A 5721-nucleotide genomic window follows, 5' to 3' on the forward strand; every position below is an offset into this window, starting at 1 on the left:
TGCTATTTTTGTGTTAAAATTCTGGGTTTTGTATTTTATTTTATTTTAAAATACCTGACAAGGGGAGTACAGATTTTCATAAATATTATATAAATAAAAAATTAATATAGCATAGAAAGTTAAACTTATTTAAATTTGTTTGCTTCTTTTAAGTCGAGAAAAATAACTTTGAAATTTGAACTAGCTTAAATAGCCTATTTTTTCACAGGACGGTAGCGACGTACGGTAGAATTTATATTTTACACGCTTGGGGTACGAGGTTCCAACCCACGTATAGCAATGAATTTTTTGCATTTTTTCTTAATTCTTTTTAAGTTAGTATAAATTTTTAACTCGTTTTAATTTTATCACATTTAGATTCAATAACTTCAATAAAGATCAAGGATCCCATCACTTTAGTCGCCCCTTGCAAGAAGAAATTTCTTATTCGTATTAAAATTATTTTACTATATTTTAAGTTTTCGCTTCGATGCAAAGCTGAGAAGATATTTTTTTGTGACTATCATTTATTTTCTCTGCTCTAACTTGACCTACTTTTTTCAACAATACGTCAAATTACTACAATTCGTATCTATATATTGGTTATTTTAGTTAAAGTAAAACATTAAAATTAATTCAGTTCATATTTTAATTGTAGTATCTTCTTAAACACCAAAAGATACTATGAAATGATTACTATTATTTCTATTTAAGTTATCTATTACGATAAAAATGCAAAAAAATATTGAGTTACTCTGATAAATTTACTATAAATAGTAATTATAAAATTTCCTGACTGCATATTTTTAACAAATTAAAAATCAAATCAGTAATAATTTGATTTTTANAAAAAAAAATTTGTTTTCAAATTATTACTGATTTGATTTTTAATATGTTAAAAATAATCAGTCCAAATTTTCATTTTTAACCTATTTTTTTGGTTCTTCAAAGTTGATGAAAAATTTTTGATAAAGATTTATGAAAGTTTATAGTAAAAAAATTGATTATATTACCATAACTTTTAGCTCAATTACAAGTTTAAAATTGACATCTAGGCCAGTCAACAAAGGAAAAATTGCGGAAAAAATTTCCTTTTTTTTAAAGTTGAATTAAAATATGTATAATGACATACTAATAGTCCTCANTTTTTTAAAAGTTGAATTAAAATATGTATAATGACATACTAATAGTCCTCAAGATTGGAATTGAGCTTTTTTTTTACAGCCTCGAAAAAGTTCAAAAATATGAGCTTTTTTAATTTTCTCAAAAAATATTTAACTTACAAAAAAAAGTTTCGTACAAAAGTTGTTTAAAAGACAATTATAAACAAAAAAATTATCTTATATTTTCTCATTTAAACAAATATTTTTCGAGTTACATTACATTTAATAGGAGTACTAAAATTTATATTACTTTTTTTTCATTTTACGGTTACTTTTTATCATGTTAACTTATATTAGACACAATGTTATAAATGCATATGTGTGTATGTGTGAGTTTATTTATTTATTGTATCATTAAAGTGTAGTGTATATTAATATACAAGCGATAGAGTAGGTAATTGATTTGACGCTATATTGGTTAAACCAAACTAAACGCTAAATTGTACATTCCGAAACAACAATCATATTATGTCAATTGCCACCGGAACCACATCTTCTACGCTCACATCAGCTGTCCTCAAATCGCATTCAATAGCTTCCCTCCATCTCTTTTTTGGTTCTTTCTATCTCTTCTTCATACAAAATTCATTTCTATAACTGTTCTTACAGTTTCCGATTCTTCTCTCCTCATAACATGACTAAACAATCTAAGTCTATTTTCTGTCATCTTAACCACGATTGACGCAACACCTATACTTCCTCTTATATACTCGTTCCTTATCCTATCTTTTCTATTCACTCCACTCATCCAACTAAGCATTCTCATCTCTGCTACACGTATTCTCTGCTCTACTTTCTTATCAACCGCCCAACACTATGAACCATACATCATAGCTGGCCTCACAATTTCATACTAAATTTAAAAACTATAATTAGTATTTATTCATATATTATATTTTAAAAACAAAGGACTACTAATCAGGATATAATTAAAGAAATAAGAGTTGATGTTGCTTTTGGAATAATCACTCTAATTTCTCTAAATAAAACACTATCATCGAAGCGTTTCTTATGATAGATCACTGTCAGATATCATCTATACTTGTCCTATCTATGCCTCGTCCACACTGTGTCTCGACCCCACTGTGCTACAGTTTTTATATAATTTAAATATTTTTATAATTTCTTAAACTTTGCACTGCTTTAAATTTTCCACCTGGAATGTTACACTTCCCTTATGCTTTTTTTGTGTACTATTGTACATAAAAAATAATATTATTATTATACTATTATTTTAAAGTGTTTAAACTTTCCTCGGCTAGGTGATGAACAACTTTATTTTAGAAATAAAATATAATATATTATTTTCTTATAAGAAATATAGTCCCAGATTATTATCAGAGACTAATATTTTCCAACTATCTTTTGGGTGTTTTTGAATTAGGTACCGAAAGTTAATGAACAGGGATTGTAAATTTCTGGATTAAGTAAAAACTTAAAATTGGTAATTTACAAAGTTTAGATACATGCTTTAAAAGTTCAATAATGTGCATTTATATTCTCTAAATATTTTTGCGTAATAAAAAAGCCATAACAAAATTTTATTATAACAAAAGAAATATGAAACTAATATTCAAAATATACTGTTTATTTTTTATTATAATAACCTAACCTTGCTTTCTAGTTATGAACCCCTCTCAATGGAGAAAACAACTATGCAATTTCATGGACTATATAAAAAATAAAAATAATAATAAATTATAGATCAACTGTAAACAATAGCAGCAAGAAAAATTAAAAAAATTCCCATACCCAGTATTATGTAGAGCAGTGGTCGGCAACCGGCGGCCCGCGGGCCGTATCCGGCCCGCGTGGCTATTGAATACGGCCCGCTTTAAATTCTAAATCGATTAATTTAATTGAATATCATTTTGTATAAATATAATTGAACGTTGCGTTTTTGGTACGGGTATTTTATATAAGTCATATTATTATTTTAAGTTTTAGATAGTATTTTTTTGCATAATAAATAATGTAATTATAAATTTTTTTTTTTTATCTGGCCCGCGAATTCTTTTTAATTTGTAAATGTGGCCCGAGAATTAAAAAAGGTTGCCGACCACTGATGTAGAGGATAATAGTCTAATAACATTGTTTACTTTGTACTTTTTATAGCTGGGAAAATCCATAAACATCCATAAAAATCTCATAATAATATAAAACTAAAATTGAAAATTATTCAAAATTTGCAAGTATTTCAAACATTTTATGAAGAAACATTAAAGTATACAATTGTATTAAAAAGAATGTTTAAAAAGAGTGTTATACTTACTTAACCATTTATCGATGAAAATTAGTGGTTAATAGATACCTTGACAATTTTGATTTGTTTGCTTTTACTTTTGAGTTTTTTTCAAACCATATTCATGACAAAGGTTCCTAGAAATCGATTATACCCTATATTTTTGTAAATAAAATACGTTTTCAATAACATCACATTGTGATTGTTTACGATTTATTTCGGGAAGGTTCAATGTCGATGATAATAATTCAAAAGAGTATTCAGACCTAACCTTAAAAGCTACGTACAAAAAAACTGATTGCACTTTGACTTTTTTATTAATGAGACCGAACTGACAGGATGCCAAATAATAGAATCATATTCAAGTCCTAATCGTACTAAGGAGCAATATGAGATTTTGAAACATTTCTAGATATTAAAGTCCCAAAAGTGCCGCTTAATGAATCCTNAAGTCCTAATCGTACTAAGGAGCAATATGAGATTTTGAAACATTTCTAGATATTAAAGTCCCAAAAGTGCCGCTTAATGAATCCTAACATTTCTTTATTATGAGTATAAAAAATGTGATTAGTAAAAAAGAGATCTGAATAAATAAAAATTCCTATATCCCTAACTGAAGAAACCATCTTACTCTTATAACCTTCAATTCTAGATATATCAAAAATTTGTTGTACAATATCAGTTAAGAATTCAAGAATGATAGGGGTACCCCCTCCATTGACTATATATATATTGTATAAATAAATATATTATTATGTATATAAATACATTATTAAACCACCCCTTTTAATTAGCGCCAGCTAACTAAAGTTAAAAAATTTTAATGCGACTAGATTAAACCATTTAAGCTGCCAAAAGTTAATTGTGACTATATTTTTAAGCAAAAGGTGCTTTTGCTTCCTCAGGCAGTTTAAATATAATTTAATTATACTAGTACTTAATAGAGTAAACACTTTTTCAGGATTTACGAGAGTACTATCATACTTTAATAAATAAAATTTCCACTAAGAGTTTAAATAATGAACTTTAAAGGTAAATGCCTTGTAAGTTTTTCGAATATTTCCAAAAATATAAACCGTATAGGTAGGATTAATGGCAAGTACAAATTTTTTCTGCTTCTTACATTAATCTTGTGTACGTTTATGTTTATATTTGTAAATTATGTCGTTTTATCAAAAATACCCTACTTTAAATTTTTCTCATAAATAATAGTTTAAATAACAAAATAATTTTCTTTAACCTGTAAATATGTTTTATTTAGATATCTTCTATACGTATATCATTGAATCGTGTAGGAATTGTGTTGCATCCTTTCATGTATCGAAGATTGAAATGCGAAGTAATATATTAAAACCATAGTTTTCTATACTTAAAAAATTAACTCATTGTTTTCTGTGTTTAGATTGTCCTATTCCAACACCAACTGGATCTACTCCCAGCAAAGTTCTATCTGTTTGGCGTATTACGTTTAAATCTTGAAATGTTTTATATTGTAAGAATTTCGGATATTTTAAATTAAAACAGTAGTGAAAGAGACAGGAAATATTTCGTTTCCTGTCCCTAAAAGTGGTTTTAAAACCGATATCCCTCAAAAAAAAAACAGAGACCCCATTTAAAACGTAAAGTTGGTCGTATAAATGTCTTGTTCAAGATTTCTTGTGTATAGTTTTTTGTTTAAATCGAAACCTTACGTAACTAATTGTTTTGATTCTTACACTTGATAGTATAAGATATGCATGATATTATATTAATTACATATACTTAAGATAATTTATGTTTACAGGGTTGCGGCTCTCTTATAGTTTACACAGCCATGCTTCTTCAAATTTTTGCGTTTCGTTATATATTATCTCCTAATAACTCTACTTTTATCTCTAATATTACATATCATATAAATAATTTAGACTAAGTCCTTATTTTACGATAACTGTAAATTAAATTATTTTATAAAAATGTATTGAAAAACATTTTCATTTATCAAAATTAATAATTGTACTTTTCTAAAAATTAAATAGGAAGTTATAAAAATTATTAGTTTCTCTGAAACTTTCAAAAACTGTAATTATTATTTCTATAATAGTAATAATTATTATATTTCATCAAATAATAGAAAAATTAATAAAATAATTTAAACAATAAAAAGTATAAATATTTGATATGTCTCCAACAAGCATAGCTGTGTTTGGAGTGAGTTCAAATTTAATTCAATATATTTAAAATAAAATGTTTCCGATTGCGATATGAGGACAGCTAATGTGAGTGTAGATCATGTGGGAGATCGTGTCAAGTGGAAGTCTAGGATAAGGATGGCCGACCCAGTGTAGTCGGGATTAAGGC

At 26.6% G+C, this 5721-nt stretch overlaps 1 long non-coding RNA gene across 1 annotated transcript; it reads left to right on the plus strand.

The window, feature by feature from the left end:
* The first annotated feature begins 4643 nt into the window (after positions 1 to 4643).
* Positions 4644 to 5279, plus strand: LOC126899636 (uncharacterized). Its single transcript, XR_007702658.1, has 3 exons — positions 4644 to 4723; positions 4787 to 4876; positions 5168 to 5279. It is a non-coding gene; the product is annotated as an uncharacterized LOC126899636 (long non-coding RNA).
* The last annotated feature ends 442 nt before the right edge of the window (positions 5280 to 5721 follow it).

This window comes from Daktulosphaira vitifoliae, unplaced genomic scaffold (assembly GCF_025091365.1).
Source record: "Daktulosphaira vitifoliae isolate Bord-2020 unplaced genomic scaffold, ASM2509136v1 Scaffold_2, whole genome shotgun sequence".
Classification (NCBI taxonomy): domain Eukaryota; kingdom Metazoa; phylum Arthropoda; class Insecta; order Hemiptera; family Phylloxeridae; genus Daktulosphaira; species Daktulosphaira vitifoliae.